At 41.7% G+C, this 25,448-nt stretch overlaps 1 protein-coding gene across 2 annotated transcripts in view; it reads right to left on the bottom strand.

Annotated features, from left to right (window-relative positions):
* The window catches only part of LOC111977562 (double C2-like domain-containing protein alpha), an 80,283-nt gene extending 66,916 nt beyond the window's left edge, over positions 1–13,367 (bottom strand). For both annotated transcript variants that reach the window (XM_024007037.2, XM_024007038.2), the window contains exon 1: positions 12,796–13,367. The gene's annotated coding sequence lies outside the window, so the exon portion shown is untranslated. The remainder of the gene's footprint in view (positions 1–12,795) is intronic.
* Positions 13,368–25,448: the final 12,081 nt, after the last annotated feature.

The following is a 25,448-nucleotide window of genomic DNA, read 5'->3' as shown; positions in this document are numbered from 1 at the left end:
TCTGATCTGATGAAACAAAAATGGAACTGTTTGGCCATAATGACCATCATTATGTTTGGAGGAAAAAGGGGGATGCTTGCAAGCCGAAGAACACCATCCCAACCGTGAAGCACGGGGTGGCAGCATTATGTTGTGGGGGTGCTTTGCTGCAGGAGGGACTGGTGCACTTCACAAAATAGATTATGTGGATATATTGAAGCAACATCTTAAGACATCAGTCAGGAAGTTAAAGCTTGGTCGCAAATGGGTCTTCCAAATGGACAATGACCCCAAGCATACTTCCAAAGTTGTGGCAAAATGGCTAAGACAACAAAGTCAAGGTATTAGAGTGACCATCACAAAGCCCTACCTCAATCCTATAGAACATTTCTGGGCAGAACTGAAAAAGCATGTGCGAGCAAGGAGGCCTACAAACCTGACCGGTACACCAGCTCTGTCAGGAGGAATGGGCCAACATTCACCCAACTTATTGTGGGAAGCTACCTGAAAAGTTTGACCTAAGTTAAACTATTTAAAGGCAATGCTACCAAATACTAATTGAGTGTATGTAAACTTCTGACCCACTGGGAATGTGATGAAAGAAATAAAAGCTGAAATAAATCATTCTCTCTACTATTATTCTGACATTTCACATTCTTAAAATAAAGTGGTGATCCTAACTGACCTAAGTCAGGGCATTTTTACGAGCATTAAATGTCAGGAATTGTGAAACTGAGTTGAAATGTATTTGGCTAAGGTGTATGTAAACTTCCGACTATAACTGTATTTAGATGGCTTTCCTTGATCCCTATATTCTGAACCCATTCTCTCAATGCATTCTTGTGAGTTTGTCAAAATTCAAATTTAAAGAACACCGTATTTAAAGGGATGGCTTAAGATACAGTAAATGTACTGAAACCCCTATTGAATGCAAACTCCACGAGAAAATCTGTTGGCCTGCAAGTGGGATGGTTTTCAGCGTTGTAATTATATGTATTCCGCATGTGTAAGGGAAACACGTCTGCAAAGCCCATTACGGACCTGCATAAGTTAAGTCTGAATACCAGCTACTGAGAAGTGGGTAGTAAAGATGTGCGTAGGAAAGGCGTCTGAATCGGGCCCCAAACTAAATAAAGAGTAACTATGTGGACTTAATATGAAACATCTACTGAACACGACTCTGTTGGCTGGCTGGGGCAGACTGCAACCATATTGACTCAATGTTGTAGCACGGTCAGTGCACATCCAGTTTCCCAAGCATGGGAAGCTAGGTCCCACGGGCCCTGGTCAAAAGTAGTGCACTACATAGAGAATAGGGTGCCATTTGGGACGTAGCCGACATCATCAGAGCACAAAGGCAGAATTGATGACTCCATGTTGAAGCTGTAAGCCCGGGGTCAGAGTTCATCAGCGCTCAATTAAGTAGCATGGCATAGTGAGAGACAAATCTTGGATTGCAGCACCTGAAGAAAAGGGGCCATTACTTTTCCCGGGGCTTCTCTAAATCCACATTGTGTTTCTGTGACACGCCATCCATGATAATATAGGGGGGTTTGATGTGGTGACAGGAGAGCCTTGTCACGATCAACAACTCGACCACCACAACACAAGAATAAACCATCAGGCTATAGTCGCTATTGGGCCCACACACACACACACACACACACACACACACACATTCACTTAAACAATATCAGGATCAGATGGACACTGGCACGCACATACACACACACACGTATGCACACAAGCACTCACACATGCACACGCACACACTCAAGCATCCTCAGGATCAGATGTAAACTGGCAAAACACAGATAGCAAAACTCACACAAGCACACACACACTCTCAGACAACATCAAGATCAGATTGAAATTAGTACACACATTCGCAAAAACAAACACTCGCACGCGCGCCATGGCAGCTGGTGGGTGTTGATCAGTCAGTCACCGACAAGCCCGAAGAATCACCCGTAAACCAGCACTGTCTACACATCATGACCAGCTCCAGAACATTATACAGATGTGTCTCCCAGCCTCAAAGCTTACAGCTCATACAAAGTACAAATTCATTGTCATATATCCTAACCTGTCAGGTTTTATCATGGATCTTTTATAGCTGCTGTACAAGATTAGTAGCCTCACAGTCATAATTTATACCAGTCGCCGAGCCTCGTAATTTATAGCTTATACAAATAAATTATTCATTCATAGTTCATAAAAATATGTAGCCTGGTTGCCAGACTGATTCTGATCTCTTACCACCTCTTTATGGACATGTCATGCCAAACATGTTTGGCTTGACAATGAGAGCAATGGAGTTGGCAAGAGCACAAACCGATCTGGGACCAGACTAGTTTATAATAAGCTGGTATATAAATGATGACTATGAGGCTACTAATCCTATTATGCCTCTTCATAATATCCTCACCAATTAAGATTATCATGGCTTTCTTATGGATTATGTTGGAGATTAGTTGCCTCAGGCATAACTCATATGGAAGTGTCACCTCGTACTTTCATTCTGCTAGAAGATGTATAGTCCAATACCTCAAATGTATTATATATGTATTATTATATATGTCCTGCCATTGCTCAAACCCCAAGTATAGCCTCCTACCACACCTTTAACAAAGTATGCATTTATGTAACGATCGTTGCTGGAAGGATGGTCGGACCAAGATGCAGCGTGGGGTAGGTTAATAATTTTTTATTTTTTTATTTTACCGTTATTTTACCAGGTAAGTTGACTGAGAACACGTTCTCATTTGCAGCAACGACCTGGGGAATAGTTACAGGGGAGAGGAGGGGGATGAATGAGCCAATTGTAAACTTTATTATATTAATGATAACCAGCACAAAACAAGAAAGCATAACAAACGAAACGTACAGCTTTGTAGGGCTAAAGCTACAATACAAAATCAAGATCCCACACACAACAGGTGGAGAAAAGGCTGCCTAAATATGATCCCCAATCAGAGACAACGATAGACCGCTGCCTCTGATTGGGAACCATACAAGGCCAACATAGAAAAKAAAAAACTAGTCTACCCACCCTAGTCACACCCTGACCTAACCAACATAGAGAATAAAAAGGCTCTCTAAGGTCAGGGCGTGACAATTTATTTGTTTATTTGGATCCCCATTAGCTGTTGCAGTTGCAACAACTGTGTCATTCCACAAATAGAGTGGCTTTTGGATAGTGTAATTTTGACAAAGATAATTTATTTCAGAACATTTTTACATTCTGCCATAAAGAGCACGTTCAAATTATTTTAACAAGCATGTTTTCCCATTTTAAAAGATTCAATTAAGAAAAATTACTATTGTCATGACGTTGGCAGTTGGGGTAGGTTTATGACAGTCATAAATACCTCTTTCCCCCTTTTTCTCTCTCCCTACTATAACTGATGTGACATAAGGAAACCCATGGGTTAACATAGAGATTCTGGGTAACATCAGAAGTGGGGGGAAATGAACTATATTCTGGTAATCCGACCAACTGAACATATGCGGTGGTACTTAAGGTATATTATGTCAGTTCGGTTGCCCTCTGACACATTCTCATCAATGATAGAATGACATAAACTCTACTGTGGAAAGTCTAAACGTCAGAGGTATCGGATTCACATGGAATTGTTGTTTAATTGAAATGTTTGAATATGACACTATTTGTGAAGAGGTGAAATGTAATTTTAGTGAGAGATCTGTGCTTTCATAAGTTTTCCTCTGCTCACAGTGGCCCGCCCCTGTGAAGAGGCATGGGTTATAAACTTTTCAGACACACCCCTCTCCCTCCACTATAAAAGCCATTGACAAGAATATAACTTTCTGTTCCGGGTACACTAGGATGACGGTCCGGTGTCAGAATGGTTCAGATAACTACAGAACTAAGCCAACATCAGCATGGACTTTGATTGTGAATGGTATGAACTTTGAACTCGTATTCACTACAGAAGTGATATCTCCTAGCCGTTGAGTTAGCAACAGCTAAACGCAGGTTAGGAAGGACAGTCCGAGTATCCCGTCTACTACACACAACGTTACTCCAACGTATCCCGTGACTACCAGAGACATTCTCCAAAGGACAGAGGACTCGGGTTGGCGATACGGTCTTCCATCTACCACCAACCTACTGAAGCGCAGCTCAGAGTAAATATTTATTGCATTTTCCTTTTCAAATGGGCGGTAATTTAGAATGCATAAGATACTGTATTTACGATAGCACAGCTCGCCTATGTTCCAGTCTCCCGCTCTTTCACTAAAATCCCGCCCCTTTTTTTTGTGTAACAAGCTGTCAATCATTTCGCCCCCTAGGGGCGTTTTTTTGTATAAGGCACTTTGTGATCAAGTTATGATTTAATTGTGTATGTGTGTTTCTGTGTGATTAGTTAGGTATTTAGTAAATAAATAATTAAACCCAATTTTGTATTGCTGATTCAACTTGTTAGCCAGGATTCTTGCAGATAATCAAGGATTTACAACTTTCAGATGAGACTGAATAAAATGACGATTAATGTGACTGTTGGATGTATGTATGGATGTAAAAAAAAATCTTACTAAATCTTTAAGAGTTTATTCGAAAGATAACAGCTCTATAAATATTATTTCGTGGTGTCCCTCTCTAGTTAATTAACATTTACATGATTAGTTCAATCAGGTAATATTAATTACGGAGAAATTATTTTATAGAATAGCATGTCATAACAATTAATCTGGCATAGTCAAAGACACGACACTATAAAAGTTTGACCATAACAGTGTTAACCGTTGGGGTGGGGGGGCGGTCTAAGCTAATATATGGAATTGTTTAAAGATGGATGGATTATTTAACTATTTGATTTATAATTTTAGGCCCACTTCAACTTCTTCGGGATCGGTGTCCCTTCCAAGGGACGGTTGAGCTAACGTAGGCTAATGCGATTAGCATGAGGTTTTAAGTAACAAGAACATTTCCYAGGACATAGACCTATCTGATATTGGCAGAAAGCTTAAATTCTTGTTAATCCAACTGCACTGTCCAATTWRCAGTAGCTATTACAGTGAAATAGTACCATGCTATTGTTTGAGGAGAGTGCACAATTTTGAACATGAAAAGTTATTAATAAACAAATTAGGCACATTTGGGCAGTCTTGATACAACATTTTGAACAGAAATRCAATGCTTCATTGGATTAGTCTAACACTTTGCACATACACTGCTGCCATCTTGTGGCCATAATATAAATTGCACCTGGGCTGGAAAATACATGATGGCCTTTCTCTTGCATTTCAAAGATGATGGTACCAAAAAAATACAAATGAATGGGTGGTTTTGTCTTTGTATTATGTTTTATCAGATCTATTGTGTTATATTCTCTTACATTACTTTCACATTTCCACAAACTTAAAAGTGTTTCCTTTCAAATGGTACCAAGAATATGCATAGCCTTGCTTCAGGGCCTGAGTTACAGGCAGTTAGATTTGGGTATGTAATTTTAGGCAAAAATTGAAAAATAAAAGGGGCGGATCCTTACTATCCAAAATGTATATAAAAAAWTRTATTTAATAAAATATTGAATTTGGCCTTTACTACAATAGCCCATAGAAACGCGTGGTAACACGTTCATAAATGGCAAAAAATACAGTCATACAATGTATCATAAGTAATAGGGTTTTTAAGTGTCTGACCTATATCTAGGAGATATAAGAAAGCTCAAGAAATATACAGTACCAGTCAAAAGTTAGGACACACCTACTCATTCAAAGGTATTCTTTATTTTTACTATTTTCTACATTGTAGAATAAAATTGAAGACATCAAAACTATGAAATAACACACGTGGAATCAAGAAGAAACCCCAAAAAGTGTTAAACAAATCAAAAACATATTATATATTTGAAATTCTTCAAAGTAGCCACCCTTTGACTTGATGACAGCTCTTGCACACTCTTGGCATTCTCTCAACCAGTTTCATGAGGTAGTCACCTGGAATGCATTTCAATTAACAGGTGTGCCCTGTTAAAAGTTCATTTGTGGAATTTCTTTCCCWCTTAATGCATATGAGACAGTCAGTTGTGTTGTGACAAGGTAGGGGTGGTATACAGAAAATAGCCCTATTTTGTAAAATACCAAGTCCATATTATGGCAAGAACAGCTCAAATAAGCAAAGAGAAACGACAGTCCATCATTACTTTAAGACATGAAGGTCAGTCAATGAAGAACATTTCAAGAACGTTGAAAGTTTCTTCAAGTGCAGTCGCAAAAACCATCAAGCGCTATGATAAAACTGGCTATCATGAGGACCGTCACAGGAAAGGAAGACCCAGAGTTACCTCTGCTGCAGAGGATACGTTCATTAGAGTTGCCAGCCTCAGAAATTGCAGCCCAAATGAATGCTTCACAGAGTTCAAGTAACAGACACATCTCAACATCAACTGTTCAGAGGAGACTGCGTGAATCAGGCCTTCATGGTCGATTTGCTGCAAAGAAACCACTACTTAAGGACACCAATAAGAAGAAGAGACTGCTTGGGCCAAGAAACACAAGAAAAAATATATATATTTGTCACATGCGCTGAATACAACAGGTGTAGACCTTACAGTGAAATGCTTACTTACAAACCCTTAACCAACAACGCAGTTGTAAGAAAAATAATTGTTAAGTAAAAAATAGATAAGTAAAAATGTTTAAATAAAAGTAACAAATCATTAAAGAGCAGCAGTAAAATAACAGTAGATTTGTTATATACAGGGCGGTTACTAGTACAGAGTCAATGTACAGGGGCACAGGTTAGTCGAGGTAATTGAGGTTGTATGTACATACATGTAGGTAGAGTGACTATGTGTAGATAATAAACAAAGAGTAGCAGCAGTGTGAAAGGGGGGGGGGGGCAATGCAAATAGTCTGGTTTAGCCATTTGATTAGCTGTTCAGGAGTCTTATGGCTTGGGGGTAGAAGCTGTTAAGAAGCATTTGGGACCTAGACTTGGCGCCCCGGCACTGCTTGGCGTGCGGTAGCAGAGAGAACAGTCTATGACTAGGGTGCTGGAGTCTGACTATTTTTAGGGCTTTCTTCTGACACCACCTGGTATAGAGGTCCTGGATGGCAGGAAGCTTGGCCCCAGTGATGTACTGGGCTGTACGCACTACCCTCTGCAGTGCCTTGTGGTTGGAAGCAGTTGCCATACCAGGCAGTGATGCAACTGGTCAGGATGCTCTCGATGGTGCAGCTGTAGAACTTTTTGAGGATCTGACGACCCATTCCAAATCTTTTCAGTCTCCTGAGGGGGAATAGGCTTAGTAGGATTCAATCTTAGTCCTGTTTTGACACTTTGTTTGATGGTTCGTCTGAGGGCATAGCGGGATTTCTTATAGGCGTCCCGATTAGTGTCCCGCTCCTTGAAAGCGGCAGCTCTAGCCTTTAGCTCGGTGCGGATGTTGCCTGTAATCCGTGGCTTCTGGTTGGGATAAGCACTGTGGGGACGACGTCGTCGATGCATTTATTGATGAGGCCAGTGACTGAGGTGGCATACTCAATACCATCTAAAAACCTGTTTTCACCTTGTTCTTTTGGGGTATTGTGTGTAGATTGATGAGAAAAACCAATGTTTAATCAATTTTAGAATAAGGCTGTAACATAACAAAATGTGGGAAAAGGGAAGGGATCTGAATACTTTCTGAATACACTGTATATATTACACATATTTAACCCCTTATTTTTGTTGGCATAAAACTACCTCCATACTTCCATTCATTTGTATGGCCTACCCTCTGACACATCCCGTGACACTAGTGGGGTGTCATGGAAATTGCAAGATTGTGTTATAATGGTTGTTTTATTCCACAGAATAGAGTGTTATGTTAACTATTGTGTGTGTTCTACTGAGGAGGGCCTCTATGAGATAACAATGACAGRGGAGATTTACGATGTCTTTGGGTGATAAAACCTAAAGAGCATTCCAGAGAACATGAGTTAATGTTTTTGTGCTATACCGTACCAGGGTGAGACGGTTCCAGTTTGGAGTAGGAGGACCAGACACTGGTCTTTACAATGACAACTGTTGACACAGCAGTTGCTGTCTGCTATGTACTATAGATACCTTTCATACAAATCTTAACCTTGTGACCATTCTATGTATCTGTTTTTCATCATGTAGGTTGAGAGGGGTGGATCTTGGCTATAAAAGATCTTTGTACTTTTGTGTTGTGACTTTCAATGGTTCATTAGAAATGGCGCATCATTGAAAGTCATTGCTATTGCAAAGCTCTTATTATTAAAGATGTAGTTTAAGTATAACTCTGACTGGTGTGTGAAGTTTGTCTCTCTCCTCATTTGGTAAYACAGAWATTAACCACCACAGGGGTCGTAGAGCAAAACGGAGAACACGTTCTGTTCATGAGAGTGTCCTCTTTCCAAGGTGGGGTCACATTAGTTTTTAGCCCAAACGGTTCTGATGCTACGGAAGGCCGTCATAGACCGATGTGGTGGATTGTTGCCCATGCAAAAAAAAWTATGTTACTTAGATTGACCCACGGGTACGTCAGTAGACTCTTAAGGATTAAATGAGCCAGAACTCCCCTTATGACAGGGGGAATGGAGCTTGTTGTGTGCAACAGGGAGGTAGGTGCATTTGAAAGCAAGCTTAATAATTTTTTAAAAACTTCTTAAAACATGGTGGTGGCAGCATCAGGATCGAAGGAAAGATGAACTGAACAAAGTAAAGAGAGACCCTTGGTGAAAATCTGCTACAGAGCGCTCAGGACCTCAGACTGGGGCGAAGGTTCACCTTCCAACAGGACAACGACCCTAAGCACACAGCCAAGACAATGCACGAGTGTTTCGGGACAAGTCTCTTAATGTCAGCCAGAGCCCGGACTTGAATCAGATCGAACATCACTGGAGAGACCTGAAAATAGCTTTGCAGCGACACCCCCCAGCCAACCTGACAGAGCTTGAGAGGATCTGCAAAGAAGAATGGGAGAAACTCCCCAAGTATAGGTGTGCCAAGCTTGTAGCGTCATACCTAAGAAGACTCAAGGCTGTAATCGCTGCCAAAGTTGCTTCAACAAAGTACTGAGTACATGGTCTGAATACTTATGTAAATGTGATATTTTTTCTTTCTTCTAAAAACCTGTTTTTGTTTTGTCATTATGGCGTACTGTGTGAAGATTGATGAGAAAAAAAAGTATTTAATCAATTTTAGAATAAGGCTGTAATGTAACAAAATTTAGAAAAAGTCAAGTGGTCTAAATACTTTCCGAATCAAAGTGACTGTTTTATACACTGAAAAACCTTTTTAGTAAAAGAAATGGAAAATTCATAGATCTTAAATTKTAGATATTCCCATTTACTTCTGTACATGCTTAACTCAGTGCTGTTAAAAAAAAATCTCAATCAAATTTTTTCTCTTTCCAGTAAGATTCATCCTTAAGAAGATCAGCGTACATTTCCAATAACACTTATTAACAGAGTTATGGATCGTAGGTTTTAAATCTAGAGATATGGCACTACTATAATGATGCACATCATATCTAGGGGGACATCGATCAGTTGACTCATCTGGGGCCATGTTAGCAGTATTCAGCTGTCAGCAGCCAATGGCTAGCAGTTTTTTWCTGGTGATAAAAATGGATGATTGCCATAATTTTTTCAAGTCATTACTGAATTATTTAATGTACAAAAAAATCTAACGTTAAACCTTGAAAACAATTCATAGTAATTCATGATAACCTTGTAAACAATTCATTTAGATTTATTTAAAACAGGCGTTTGTATATTTGCTGACATGTGTGCTGTTGCCCAGCTATTAAAAAGGAAAGGCAGCTATTTGAGACTCAGCTTTTAATTGACGTTTTACGGTAATACATATATATATTTTTWAATATTTACAGTATTTTGAACTGAGGAAAGTTCAGGTTGTAAATATAAATTGACATCTTCCCGGAGAGAGACTTTCTACAAAATGTGCCCTACCCGGTTGGAAAATAGTGACAAACATAACACGTACCACCCCTTTCAATGGGCGTGTTGGGGGAAGGTACTTGAAATGTAACATCCAATCTAAATATTGCCCCCAGCAGATCTTTCAAACTGTTTTTGCAATGCAAAAATCTCCAAACCTCCAAGGGAGGCGTGACAATTACGTGATTTTGGAGGTATGGCAACGCGAGACTACCTTCCTTATAACTGTAAAATAAATACTGTAAAACTTAAATTAAACAGGCGCTTATTAGAGAGAGACTTCTATTTGAGCCAGGTGTCTATTTCCTTAATGCACACGGCTTTTTACCATTTGCATAGCTTGTTGTTTAATTCCAGCATTCACTTCAAGCATTTTAATCAAATTCTTAATTTCCTGCACTGTGTTATCATTTACACACTGTCTCAGGTTTATTTTGTCTTAGAGTGCCTAAAAAAATATATACAGTACCAGTCAAGTTTGGACACACCTACTCATTCCAGGGGTTTTCTTTATTTGTATTATTTTMTACATTGTAGAATAATAGTGAAGACACGGAATATGTAGTAATTCAAGGCACACTTAAACAGCATGGCTATCACAGCATTCTGCAGCGATACACCATCCCATCTGGTTTACGCTTAGTGGGACTATCATTTATTTTTCAACAGGACAATGACCCAATAAACCTCCAGGCTGTAAAAGGGCTATTTGACTAAGAAGGAGAGTGATGGAGTGCTGTATCAGGTGACCTGGCCTCCACAATCACCTGATCTCAAGCCAATTGAGATGGTTGAGGATGAGTTGGACCGCTGAGTGAAGGAAAAGCAGSCAACAAGTGCTCAGCATATGTGGGAACTCCTTCAAGACTGTTGTTAAAGTATTCCAGGTGAAKCTGGTTGAGAGAATGCCAAAAGTGTGCAAAGCTGTCATCAAGGMAAASGGTRGCTACTTTGAAACATCTCAAATCTAAAATATATTTTGATTTGTTTAAARCTTTTTTGATTACTACATGATTCCATATGTGATATTTCATAGTTTTGATGTCTTTACTATTATTCTTCAATGTAGAAAATAGTAAAAATAAAGAAAAACCCTTGAAAGAGTAGGTGTGTCCAAACTATTGACTGGTACTGTATGTACGTTTCCTTTACAGAATACTTATTCTCTTCTTTGACTCCGCATTTTYGGCGGTTCTTACTTTCGCAACTAGAGGGCGATCTGCCAATTTATAGGGGTCTCTCTACTCCCAAAGTTGTTGACTGTTTTTGTGCTTGCCAGTTAGCTAGAAGTTCTCAGCTGTTAGCAGCCAATTGTTTCTTACTGGTGATAAAAATGGATGATTGCCATCATTGCGCTTGGGGTTATTTTCTGTATATGCATCTTTCTTTCGATGCCAAACCCACCACTGGTGTGCATGACCATAGAGCTCTATTTTCTTCTCATCGGACAATAGCACCGGCTCCAATCCAAGTGCCAATGCCGTTTAGCAAACTCCAGGCGTTTAGCAAACTCCAGGTGTGTACATTTGTTGGTTGCTCTCAATAAAGGATTTTTTTCTGGCAACCCTTCCAAAAAGCCTATTGGCATAGAGGTGGCATCTAATTGTAGATTTAGAGACCTGAAGGTACTGTAATTCTCCAACATTGGCTCTTGGATTTTTTTATTTCTCTGTGGAAAGGGTTCTACATGGAACCCAAAAGGGTTCTACCTRGAACCAAAAAGGGTTCTTCAAAGGGTTCTTCTATGGGGACAGCCAGTTCTCAGCTCCAAACTTGAATAAAAAGGGCTTTATCCACCCTGACAGACAAGAACATCTCAGAAAAACTTCTTAGCAACTCTCCCTTCTTCAGTTAGCTCTTTCACCTTGAATCAGACTCATATCATATGCATGGTCGCTCCCACAACTTTCCTCTTTTCATCCTCTCGCCCCCTTTTCCGCTCTCTATCCGTCAACCCTTCGTCTTGCATCCTCCCGTCTTTATCTTTCTCATTATCTCTCTGTCAGTCTTTTTGGCGTTTCTTTCCCCAACCTGTGTTGAGTTACTTTCTTTCCAGTCCTTCATAGAACACAAATAGGTCCTTGGGCAGTCTCTTTTCGCCTTTAAATAACACTGCGGAGACAGACATTATTGTGCAGTGCACTCTACTCATTAGAACCTAATAGTCTGTGTTTCACTCAGCCTCCGAGTACCACGGTGAGCGCTTGTCAATTAGAGTCAAATTATTTCCAGTGTGTGTGTGTGTGTGCTTTTGTGTGTGTTTGTTTCAGGATTGGAGCTGGGGTAGGGGTTGCGGGGGGGGCATGTGTGTTAGAGGGAGATACAAAAAAAAAGACCCAAAAAATGTGCATATGTGTGAGGGCGAGATAAAGCATCAAGTCTCYAGTTGTGTGTGAGCGAGAGAGAGAGTTAACTAAATCAAACTTAAAGTGTGTACGTGTGTGTACGTGCATATGTGTCTGTACATACGTGCGTATCTGCGCGGGTGGGTACACCCTACAACATTGGCTACGCATTGTTTTTCCTGTATTCGTTTCACAGCGTAGCACAGGTGACAATCGTTGAGAGTAAATGTCACATGAAGTGAACAGACACACTGACACAAGRACACACTACATTGAGTGAGGAGACACTGACAGCTCAAACAGCTRTACTGACAAACTGTACATTAGACCTACTGATAGCGAGAGAAAAAAGAGAGGAGTAGAGGGGATGTGACAGACAATGCAGGGAAAGAGTGAATGTGGACAGTAAAATAAGCAGAGTGATAGAATAAACGAAAGATCAAGATAAAAAAAAAGAAACATTGCAATCACAAAAAAAAGAGCTTAGAAATAGATGGAAATGCAATATCCACTGATAAAAGTATGGACTTACCTTAGTAATAGCGTGAGTGTGAAACTCCCCCCCAAAAAACTGGAAATTCCGGTGAAGAGAGAATCAAGACTAACAGGTGGTAAGTAGAAGGGACGGAGGAGGAAGACAGGGAGAGAGAGAGATGGAGAAAGAGAGACAGTGASAGAGAGTCAGGGAGAGGAGAAAGATGCATTCAAAATGTAATGCATGAATAGTTCAAGTTGAGATAAAAAAAGAGAAGGAGAGGAGGAAGTACAAAGGCATGCTGGAGGAGGAAGATTATAGAGTGAGTCAACGGGAAGGAAAATTATTCCTTGACAGATATTCCTTGACAGTCTGTTTTGCGCTTCTGTGTGTGACTATTTCTGTCTTTCCTTTCTCTCCCTCATTCTCTTTCTCTCCTCCCACTTGCCCTCCCTCCTCCTTCAGTGCAGTGTTGCAGTTGTTCCAGGATCACCAGACAAACTATTTCTCTCTTCCTCTTTTTTCTGTTCTATTTGCTTTCCAAGCCAGTGCCAATGCAATGCAGTACAGACAGTGCCAGTCTATCACTCGCCTCTCTATCCACCTCTCTCCCAGTCTCCCTTTCTGTCTCTCTCTCCTCTCAGTATGTCTGTTTCTTCCCCTCCCTCTCCCCCTCCCAGTCTCTCTCCGTCTCTACTCTTCACTCTCAACTCCCCCCTCTCAGTCAACCCCCCMACCCCTCAGTCTCTCTCTGTCTGCCCMTCTTTCTCTCTCCCTCTCTCACACACTCACTCTTTCTCTCCATATAATTAAACTAATTGTACTTCAGGCAGTGATAGACACAGGCAGACATGCTATTTCCTCTTCTCTCCTCTTGGTAAAGGGTCATAATTGGTGTTGCTTATGGGTCTTCCTGTCGTTATTCCTCACACCCTCCCTCCTTGTCTTTCCCTCTCTCTCTGTCTCTCTCTCTCTTCCCATCCTTCCCTATCCCTTTCTCTCTGTGGTTCTCACAACCCAATCCTTGGCCTTCACTCTCTGAATCTATTCATCCATCACAGAGCAGCACAAATAATGTCAAAGTTGCATTGTAGTATAGCAATGAGGACTAGCTGGCCATTTTTAGGACTAGCTGGCACAGAGTCAGTCTCTTTCTGTTCATGTCTTTCTATTCTTTCCCCCTTCCACTCAAATGCATATGAATTCACMGTCACATTCTCTCTCAGACACACAAGTATGCACACACGCATGCAGACACCGCACGCACACACATACACACACATACACACACATTCCCGTAAACTCTCAAAAAAGGGTGTTCAATCATTCTAACCTTCTCTAATCCGCTACTCTTTCCCTCACCCATATCTCACTTTCCCAAAGCTGCTCTTTTCTTCTCGTAACATCCACTAGTGTTAATGAACAGTGAAAATCCCCTCATAAAAATGCATGTGGTCCACTATCAGCGTGAAAGTAATTACCCAGTATCTCCAAAGCAATTATGTCATGCTTGGCTGTGTTGACATTAGAARAAAATGATTGACCATAAAAAATATTGACTCCTAGGAATATTGCATATGCCTGTGGATTATATGGATTATACCCTGTACATGCCTAGTCCCGTATTTTTTTTAAAGATTGGGCTGGCATAATAACAAACCAGGTGTTTCAATCTGACAAATGTTTTACCTCAAAGTGAGTATAAGACTATATATGAGAAATACAGCAATATCGATTAAAGGATCCCAAGACTCTCTGGAATAGAGTGWTGATTGATGATGGATGCTGAAAGGAAGAAAAAAATATATAGCTGTGAGCAGCAATGATCAGGTTTCACAGTATGACAGAAAGGACATAAGATCATTTGGATAACAGAGCAACCACTCTATCATGTARGAATTCAGTGTGGTTCATCTTAGGTACGTCCATGTTAGTGATTACAAGTTTTGAGTTAAAACGCCACAATGGAGTGGATTTACAGTGATTTAAATTGACATGTAAAATGCCTTAGCTTTTCTCAAACTAAGGTCAAACATGTACATGTAATTTGCTGTCAATTGGTTCATGAGAAGAGGATTTTGTAAGTATTTTTTTGAATTTTTTTGCATATTAGTGTATGCGCTWATATGAATCTACTGGCATAATGTTGGAATCTTTGAATGCTTCAATGTTATTTTCTCAAACTCTTTAGGCACTATTGTGATGAGTCCAAAGACCACATTTGGAGTGAATCTGACTTACAGATTTTTTTATGGTTATTTTAACCATTAGTGTTGCATAGTAAAAAAAWAAWAATGTTAATAGTTTCCCTATTTGTTAAGATATCAATGCCAAACGTAACATGGTTCATCCTGGTAATGTCTTTGATGACCCTAAAAAGTTTCAAGTTGATAGGCCATTGTGGAGTGGATTTACAAAGGATTCAAATGGACACATAAACTCTGATTTCCTGATTGATCAATAAMTCAGCCGTCTCTTATCTAATCCCTTAGTTGGTGTTATTTGGACGTACGGTTCATGAGAAGATTAAGATTGAGGAAAATCTATGCTGATGGACCTTATGGGAAATTTGTTCAGCATGAGGAAAGACACCTACATACAAAGTAGGTCAAATGGGGTGACGATATGAGGGTTTAAGTGAGACTGCTTACAATAGCACCCCCTATAAGCCAATCGGTGCCATTTGTTTTGACCAAGTTACTCATGTCCTCTAGTGTCACGATCGTCATAATAACTGGACCAAAGCGCAGCATGATCTGGGTTCCACATATTTTATTACTATGTGAAACTCAAAGCAAAACAAAACGATAAACGAACAAACGAAACGTGAAGAAAATGCAGTGCTCACATGCACTACACAAAAAAAACAAGATCCCACAAAGCACAAAGGGGAAATGGCTACCTAAATATGATCCCCAATCAGAGACAACGATAAACAGCTGCCTCTGATTGGGAACCATACCAGGCCAACATAGAAATATAATTACCTAGATGACCCACCCTAGTCACACCCCGACCTAACCAACATAGAGAATAAAAAGCTCTCTATGGTCAGGGCGTGACATCTAGTTTCTGAGTGCCAAATTAGAAAACATTTTACCAATCAATTAGGTTATTTGACCATGTAAATATATATTTTTTATTAATAATTCAGACAATAACAATAGATTTCACAGCTTCGCGGTGAACCACTAATAAAATCACAGACGATGATCGCAGAGACTTGTGGACTTAGAAGGGAAGGTTTGTTTCTTTCATTTTCCTGTTGCAATTTTCCTGAGAGTAAGATCTTTTTCGAGTAAGATCCTGTACGGAGGAGTGAAATATAAGAAGGCTCTTGTAAAAGAAGCACTCTGGTACATCGACTGCATCCCAAATGGCACCCTATTTCCTATATTGTAGACTACTTTTGACCAAAGTACTGGTCAAAAGAGCTGCACTTTATAAAGAATAGGGTGCTATTGGGGAAGCAGACATCCTCTCCAGTACATATTCTGTGATCCAAATCCACCCTGGAGTATTGGGTGATTCACTAGCTGACAGAAGTGACAGACGGAAACATTGGCATCATTACCGGTATTAACTTAGATCCTGCCTGAAATAAAAGAGAGGCTGTTGTGTGACTTACAGTATAGTCTATTAATGATATGAGGACAAATACTAGCCTGGTACCAGATCTGTTTGTGCTCTTGCCAACTCCATTGCTCATTGTCAAGCCATGTTTTGCATGACAAGAAGTTAGCATGACATCACAAACAGACTGGCACTCAGGCTAGACGAATACCAACATTGGTGTATGATACTGTGAGAGTACAACCCCAAACACTAGTATAGATCATATTAAAATAACATAATTGAATGTAAAAATGAAAGGTAATAGGCTAGATCCATGATCCCAAAAAGACTGTCCATTTTTATATAAGATATTCCCACTCTCATTATGGTCTTGACATCTTGAAGAAGAAAACAATAATTTCACACAAAAAACAAAATGGCCTTGACGTCTTAAAGTCTTGGAGAGCTTTTAGTGATCTTGTGTGGCTCAGTTGGTAGAGCATGGTGCTTGGGTTGTGGGTTCCATGGGGGACCAGTATGAAMATTTATTTTACCTTCATTTAACTAATGACCGCCTAGGAAGAGTGGGTTGGTTAACTGCCTTGACAGCTCGAGGATTCGATCTTGCAACCTTTTGGTTACTAGTCCAACTCTCTAACCACTAGGCTACCTGCCACCCTGTATGCACTCACCACTGTAAGTCGCTCTGGATAAGAGCATCTGCTAAATGACTAAAATGTCAAATATGGACTGCAAAATGATTCAAAAGAAGTTTACACTGAGAATACCAAACATTAAGAACCCCTCCCTAATATTGGGTTGCACCCCCCCCCACCTTTTGCTCTCAGAACAGCCTCAATTCTTCGGGGCATGGGCTCCACAAGGTGTCGAAAGCATTCCACAGGGATGTTGGCCCATGTTGACTCCAAAGCTTTTCCACAGTTGTGTCATGTTGGCTTGATGTCCTTTGGGTAGTGGACCATTCTTGATACACACGGGAAACTGTTGTGTGTGAAAAACACAGCAGCATTGCGGTTCTTGACACAAACCGGTGCACCTGGCATCTACTACCATACCCTGTTCAAAGTCACTTACATTTTWTGTCTTGCCAATTCACCCTCTGAATGGCACACGTACACAATCCATGTCTCAATTGTCTCAAGGCTTATAAACCCTTCTTTAACCCGTCTCCACCCTTTTATATACACTGATTGAAGTGGATTTAACAAGTGACATCAATAAGGGATCATAGCTTTCACCTGGTTCACCTGGTCAATCTATGTCATGGAAAGAACGGGTCTTCTTACTGTTTTGTATACTCAGTGTATATTCCATAGACAAGTGGCAAAAGCGCCATTCCCACTGTCCTTGGTTGCCACTTGGAGACAGGCAGCCTGCAACACACTTCTCTGTAGGGGCTTACACTCGTTCACATGAGTCTGCACAGAGCATGTTTGTGTGTGCAGTTGCTTGAGATCTGCCCTGGTTTGCTGTAGCTATGTTTGTTTAGTGCAGGGGTAGGCAGCTAGATACAGACACAGGCCGATTTCTGCAAATTGCTCCCTTTGTACACTGCAAACTGCTCCCTAAAACACTTCAGTGAGCAGGCCTTTCTAATCGACCTGGCCCGGGCATCCTGGAAGGATATTGATCTCATTCCGTCAGTAGAGGATGCCTGGTTATTCTTTAAAAGTGCTTTCCTCACCATCTTAAATAAGCATGCCCCATWAAAAAAAAATKGAACCAGGAACAGATATAGCCCTTGGTTCACTCCAGACTTGACTGCCATTGACCAGCACAAAAACATCCTGTGGCGTACTGCATTAACATCGAATAGCCCCCGCGATATGCAACTTTTCAGGGAAGTCAGGAGCCAATATACACAGGCAGTTAGGAAAGCAAAGGCTAGCTTTTTCAAACAGAAATGTGCATCCTGTAGCACAAACTCCAAAAAGTTCTGGGACACTGTAAAGTCAATGGAGAATAAGAGCACCCCCTTCCCAGCTGCCCACTGCACGGAGGCTAGGAAACATGGTCACCACCGATAAMTCCACGGTAATTGAGAATTTCAATAAGCATTTTTCTACGGCTGGCCATGCTTTCCACCTGGCTACCCCTACCCCGGTCAACAGCCCTGCACCCCCCACAGCAACTTGCCCAAACCTCCCCCATTTCTCCTTCACCCAAATCCAGATAGCTGGCTAGACAATCTGGACCTTCTCTTTCTAAAAGTATCTGCCACAATTTGTGAAACCCCTCATTACTACGACCTTGTTCAACTTCTCTTCCATATCCTTCGAGATCCTCAAAGATTGGAAAGCTGCCGCGGTCATCCCCCTCTTCAAAGACCCAAACGTTTACAGACCTAGCGCGAGGGCGGCAGGCAGCCCTAGTGTTAGAGCGTTGGACTTGAACCGAAAGTTGCAAGATCGGAATCCCCGAGCTGAAAATGTACAAACCTGTCATTCTGCCCCTGAACAGGCAGTTAACCCACTCTTCCTAGGCCATCATTGAAAATAAGAAATTTGTTCTAAAATGACTTGCCTAGTTAAATAAAAGTAAAAAAAAAAAAAATGAATCCACCCTGCCTTTCTAAGGTCTTTGAAAGCCAAGTTAACAAACAGATCACCGACCATTTGAAACCCACTGTACCTTCTGTGATACAATCTGTTTCCCGAGCTGGTCATGGGCTGCACCTCAGCCACGCTCAAGGTCCTAAACGAATATCATAACTGCCATTGATAAAAGACAATACTGTGCAGTCATATTCCCGACCTGGCCAAGGCTTTCGACTCTGTCAATCATCACCACATTCTTATCGGCAACTCAGTAGCCTTGGCTCTCAAATGACTGCCTTGCCTGTTCACCAACTACTTCTCAGACAGATTCAGTGTGTCAAATCGGAGGGCCTGTTGTCTGGACCTCTGACAGTCTCAATGGGTTGCCACAGAGGTTCAATCTCAGGCCGACTCTTTTCTCTGTATACATCAATGATGTCGCTCTTGCTGCTTGGTATTCTCTGATCCACTCTACGCAGACGACACCCCATTCGTGATACTTCTGGCCCTTCTTTGACACTGTGTTAACTAACCTCCAGACGAACTTCAATGCCATACAACTTTCCTTCCGTGGCCTCCAACTGCTCTTAAATGCAAGTAAAACTAAATGCATGCTCTTCAACCCGATCGCTGCCCGCCATTGCCCACCTGCTCCAGCATCACTACTCTGGATGTTTCCGACTTAAAATATGTGGACAAATACAAATACCTAGGTGTCTGGTTAGACTGTAAACTCTCTCCAGACTCACATTAAGCATCTCCAATCCAAAGTAAATCTAGAATCGCTTCCTATTTCGCAAACAAAGCATCCTTCACTCATGCTGCCAACATACCCTCACAAAACTGACTATCCTACCGATCCTTGACTTCGGCGATGTCATTTATAAAATAGCAAACTGGATGCAGTCTATCACAGTGCCATCCCTGTTTGTCACCATAGCCCACATAACTACCCACCACTGCGACCTGTATGCTTCGTTGGCTGGCCCCCGCTTCATATTCCGTCGTCAAACACCCACTGGCTCCATGTCATCGTATAAGTCTTTGCTAGTAAAGCCCCGCCTTACTCTCAGCTTACTGGTCACCATAGCAGCACCCACCCGTAGCACGCACTCCAGCAGGTTATTTCACTGGTCACCCCCAAAGCCTATTCCTCCTTTGGCCACCTTCCTTCCCAGTTCTCTGCTGCCAATGACTGGAACGAATTGCAAAAATCACTGAAGCTGGAGACTCATATCTCCCTCACTAACTTAAGCATCAGCTGTCAGAGCAGCTCACAGATCACTGCACCTGTACACTAGCCCATCCAACTACCTCCACTACCTTGTTATTTTTGTAATTTTTTGCTCCTTGCACCCACAGTATCTCTACTTGCACATTATCTTCTCACATCTAATCACTCCAGTGTTAATTGTAATAATAACATAATTTACCATAAAATCAGGTCACAATACTCAAGCATTAATTGCCATACCTCACAATATATTACCTAAACTTTGCACCACCACGTATATAGATTTTTTCTATGTGTATATTGACCTGTACGTTTGTTTATCCATGTTAACTCTGTGTCTGTTGTGATATATGCACTAGCATTGACATATACATATCTTGAAACCATAAAAAAAAACAGGAATTGATCAAAATGAAGACCAATTGTTCTAACTCCTACCTGGTACAATGAAGGTGAAAAAATAATAAATAATACAAAAAATATAAAATGAACACAACTAAGACAAAAAGAGATGTATTTAAATGACAATAATTTAATACCTTGATAGCATATGAGACACGATCAAATAAATATTTTGGCAACAGATTTCCTCAATAGTTTATTGTTTTTGCTGAATTCCTGGTCATTTTAGTATTTTTTGCCTGAAACACTAAAATCCAAATTTTTATTGGGGGGTGTCCAAAAATATCTCTCACGACGGTTGTGACTATTACGAAATAATGATGCCGAAATTGCGCAAATTATAAAAATAAAAAAATGATTTTATATCAGCCTAACGAGTGTAGATTACACTATCACATCCAGCGATTCCAACACGTGTAAACAAAGCTGACATGGTATTTCTCGTAATGCTGACTCCTTGCAGCCAATGGCAATGTCCGCTTTAGGTATAATGTCAGGAGCTGCTTGTGGATTTGAAAGCTCTAAAGCAGTTCCACCTTCGACACTGCCAAAACAACCGCTATGCGGATGTCGGCTAAAGCGGATCTGTTTGAATAGAACCCTTAGAATAGGGAAAGTAGTATGAAGGTGGATGCCGTGTAATGTGCATGAAATTATGCCCCAATTGAAGAAAACTCAATTAATAGAGAGTGATTAGGTCTTATTGTAACATGGCCCTCGAAGAGATTATGTTTAATTGATTGCTTCATTAATGAAAGAGTCTCAGGAAGTCTGCCTGAGCGGTGATGATGAAATCGAGAGAGAGAGAAAATAAAGAGAGAGGGAGAAAGAGAGAGAGAGYGGAGAGAGAGATAGCGAAGGGGAAAGAGGAGGAGAAAGAGGATATATTAAACATTATCATAGGTCAAGAGTGACATTGCACTTTTATGAACTTGAAATAGCATTCATGTAATATTTTCGTTAGAAGCACTATTTCCCCCAAAACTCCGAAAAAGTGGAAGGAAGTGTAACACATGAACAAACTATAGGCTAATGCATGGGGAACTGAAGTATAATACTTGGRGAACAGAATCTACACTGTATAGAACAGAACTTAAGACTGAGGTATTGTTATGCACATACACACACACAATCCCACCCCACCCAAACACAATCCTAAACACTGTTCATTCTCTACCGTGTATGGTCCTACTCGCAAGTCTCAACTCAGTTGCTAGGCAACCGTTGAACTTATAATACCATCTGTATCATGACTGCAGTGGCCTGGTGGGGGTGGGGACGTGGGTGGCGGGTCAGAGGAGGGAATGTGTGGAGGGGGTTGGTTGAGAATAATGATGAAAMGGGGGACTTCATTTAGACCCTGTGCTTGATTGGGAGAGACAGTGATACACAGACCTGTCTACATCTCAGCCCCACCAGTCTGCCAATCTCTTATCTATTTTATCACCATAACATCATCATTTCAATACCCATTGTCGATTTGATAAGCAACGCCAAGCAACGCCTCAGGTTAGATTAAGAAGATTGAGTGTGTCATTTCGGGAGCACTCCAAACATGAAATATAAAAATGCACTCTTTCCTTTTTGACACATACGAAGGAGAGATAGGAAACCAACTCACCCAGAGGCGGCACATCCTAGTGGCCGGGAGACTTTAATGCAGGGAAACTTAATCAGTTCGAGCCAACATTTTCTATCAATGTTAAATGTGCAACCAGAAAGGAAAACAATTCTAGATCACCTGTACTCCACACACAGGAGACCCGTACAAAGCCTCTCCCTCGCCTCCATTTGGGTAAACGCCGACCACAACGCTATCCTCCTGATTCCTGCTTACAAGCAAAAATTTAAAGCAGGAAGCACCAAGTGTGCAGCCTATAAGAAAAAGTGGTCAGATGAACGCAGGATGCTAAAACTACAGGCCTGTTTTGGCTATCACAGACTGGAACATGTTCCGAGATTCTTCCAAGGCATTGAGGAGTAACACACATCCGTCACTGGCTTTATCAATAAATGCATCGAGGACATCGTCCCCACAAGTGACTGTACGTACATACCCCAACCAGAAGCCATGGACTAGAGGCAACATGGTCGGAGCTGAGCTAAAAGGGTAGAGCTGCCGCTTTCAAGGTGCGGGACTGCTAACCCGGAAGCTTACAAGAAATCCTGCTATGCTCTGCGACGAACCATCAAACAGGCAAAGCGTCAATACAGGGCTAAGATTGGAATACACCGGCTAACACCGGCTCCGACGCTCGTGCTTATTAGGCAGGGCTTGCAAACTATTACAGATTACAAAGGGAAGCAGCAGCGCGCTGCCGCAGTGACACGAGCCTACCAGACGAGCTAAATCATTCTATGCTCGCTTTCGAGGCAAGCACAGCACTGGAGTCTTGCATGAGCACCAGCTGTTTCTGGACAACTGTGTGTAACAGCTCTCGTAGCCAACGTGGAAAAAGACGCTTTAAACAGGTCCAACAATACACAAGGCTGAGACAGGGGCCAGACGGATTTACCAGGCACGTGTGCTCCGGGCATGTTTGCGTGACCAGACTGGCAGGTGTTTCCTGACATTTTTCAAGCAGAGCTGTCCCTGATTGAGTCTGTAGATATCCAGAAGTTTAAGTAGAGCCACATAGTCCGCATGAAACCAAGAACACAAAGGCAACCTGCCTACTAATACTACAGACCCGTAGCACTCACATACCGGTGAGCCATGGAAGTGCTTTTGAAAGTGTTGGTGAATGGTCACATCACAAAACGCAATTATCCCAGAAACTCTAGACCCACTCCAATTGTAGCAATAGACCACGAAACAGCTCCACAGATGGATGCAAATCTCTATTGGCACTCCACACTGCCTCGTCCACCTGGACAATAAGAAACAGTTATGTGAGAATGCTATTGCAAGTTGACTACAGCTCAGGCGTTCAACACCATGAGTAACAGCGCTCAAGCTCCTCACGAAGCTAAGGATTTCTGAAACTAAACACCTCCCTCTGCAACTGGATCGCTGGACTTCCTGGACGGGCCGCCCGCAGGTGGTGAGGGTAGGTAGCAACACCATCTGCCACGCTGATGGCCTCAACACTGGAGCTCCCCAGGGCTGCAGTGCTCAGTCCCTTCCTGTACTCCCTGTTCACGCCACGACTGCCATTGGCCATGCCATGACTCCAACTACCATCAATTAAGTTGCGAGATGACACACACAGTGGTAGGCCCTGATCACTGACAACGACGAGATAGGCCTATAGGAAGACGGTCAGAAGGACCTGGCCGGGTGAATGGCCAGAAGTAAAACAACGCTATACCCTCAACGAACCAGACTAAGGGAATGATTGGTGGGATTACAGGAAAAGGAGGACCGAGCACGGCCCGCATTCTTTATGCGACTGGGGCTGTAGTGGAGCGGGTTGAAGAGCTTCCAAGTTCCTTGGTGTCCACATCAGAAACAAACTAGAATGGTCAAACCACCAAGACAGTCGTAGAAGAAGGGCAAGCGACGACAAGAGCCCATTCCCCTCACGAAACTAAAAGATTTGGGCAATGGGTCGCGTGAGATCTCAAGAAGGTTCTAACCCAGCTGCACATCGAGAGGCATCCTGGCTGGTTGCATCACCTGTCCTGGGTAGCGAGCAAATTGCTCGGTACCTCGTGACCGCCAAGGCACTACACAGACGGGTACGTGCGCATGGGCCCAGTACATCGCTGGGCTAAGCTGCCTGCCATCCAGGACGCTCTACACGAGGCTGCTGCCACTCTCTGTTTATCATAATATGCATAGTCACTTTAAAACTATTACATTCATAGTACAAACTACCTCATAATTGGGCCGCCAATCCAGTGCTCCCTGTCACATTGGCTAACCGGGTATCTGCATTGTGTCCGCACCGCCACCCGCACCCGCCAACCCCATCTTTTACGCTACTGCTACTGCGCTCTGTTCATCAGTATATGCATAGTCCACTTTAACCAATATCTACAGTCATACTATCCGGTCAATCAGCCTGACTCACTGGTGTCTGTATGTTAGCCTGCGCTACTGTATATAGCCTGTCTTTTACTGTTGTTTTATTTCTTTACTTAACTATTGTTCACCTAATATGCCTTTTGTTGCACTATTGGTTGAGAGCCTGTAGTAAGCATGTTTCACTGTAAGGTCTCGCACCTGTTGTATTCAGGCGCTGACGTGACAAATAAAAGCATTTGGATTTGATTAGATCTAGAACACAAAATGTTCAGTGCACCACCACTGGTGTTTGGGTAAAAAAGCTGAGGGATGGGCTCGAGAAATGTGAATCCTTCTTTAAATTCATAGACTTATGGGATGCAGGGAGTGACCATGAAGATGAATGAAAAGTATAGTTTTAACAATGTTTTGAGGCTATAGTTTTTGTTTACATTTACTGTTGTTTACTAACATTGGAGTAACACATGCATATATTTTGGGTTCTGATGGGGTACAACAGTTGAACTAAAGCTCATTGAGACATTTATAAGTTATATTCTTCAAGAATCAATGGTACATATTTAGCGGTGAAGCGGTTCACAAAACTCACGGTCAGTTTGATATGTCAAGGTTCGGTGTCACGGTTCAACAAAATAAATGCCTGAGAAATATGTAATTTGTATTTAGATTTTCCAGTTATTATATAGTAAGATACATGGGTAGTGTCACGTGTGCTCCCTCTCCAGCCTCTTGTGCACCAGGCTGCTTGTTAGGGCAACAGCACTGTCACCAACGTTTAGGCGCATTAATGACACTCACCTGGACTCCATAGACCCTCTTTGATTACCTGCCCTTTATATGTCACTCCTTTGTTTTTTTCCAACCGAGTCATCATTGGTTCCTGTTGTATGTCGGTGCGCTTTTCATGTTTCTTGTTTTGTTTCATTTATTAATTAAATGTTTTCAACTCCCTGAACTTTGCTTCCCGGACTCTCCAAGCGGCACTCGTTAC

Source organism: Salvelinus sp. IW2-2015, linkage group LG18 (genome assembly GCF_002910315.2).
Source record: "Salvelinus sp. IW2-2015 linkage group LG18, ASM291031v2, whole genome shotgun sequence".
Taxonomy (NCBI): domain Eukaryota; kingdom Metazoa; phylum Chordata; class Actinopteri; order Salmoniformes; family Salmonidae; genus Salvelinus; species Salvelinus sp. IW2-2015.
The sequence above is the reverse complement of the archived record's forward strand: the minus strand, read 5'-3'. Positions and strand labels throughout refer to the sequence as shown.